The sequence below is a fragment of the Antrostomus carolinensis genome, unplaced genomic scaffold (genome assembly GCF_000700745.2).
Source record: "Antrostomus carolinensis isolate BGI_N321 unplaced genomic scaffold, ASM70074v2 scaffold13100, whole genome shotgun sequence".
NCBI lineage: Eukaryota > Metazoa > Chordata > Aves > Caprimulgiformes > Caprimulgidae > Antrostomus > Antrostomus carolinensis.
Window position 1 is genome coordinate 11769 of NW_010287804.1, and position 300 is coordinate 12068.

Here is a 300-nt window from a genome sequence, read left to right on the forward strand (position 1 = left end):
CCCTGGGCTGCAGGACACTGAGCCCCAAAGCCACCTGGAGGAAAGGCAGGGACCTGGGCTGTGAGCCAGGCACAGGGGAGGCACCCAGCACCCTGGGACCCCACCACCCCCAGGTGCCCAGGTCCTCCCCAGCTCCTGATGAGGCTTTTCCTGATTTAACGATGCATCTACATGTTGAGTGTCCTGCTACAAAATGTCCTCCACGCACTCATTTCATACACAGTAAACCTCAGTGGGGAAACTGAGGCACGGAGACATTTCCTTGAAGTTTCATCCCAAAGGGACCCAGTGCGACCTTCA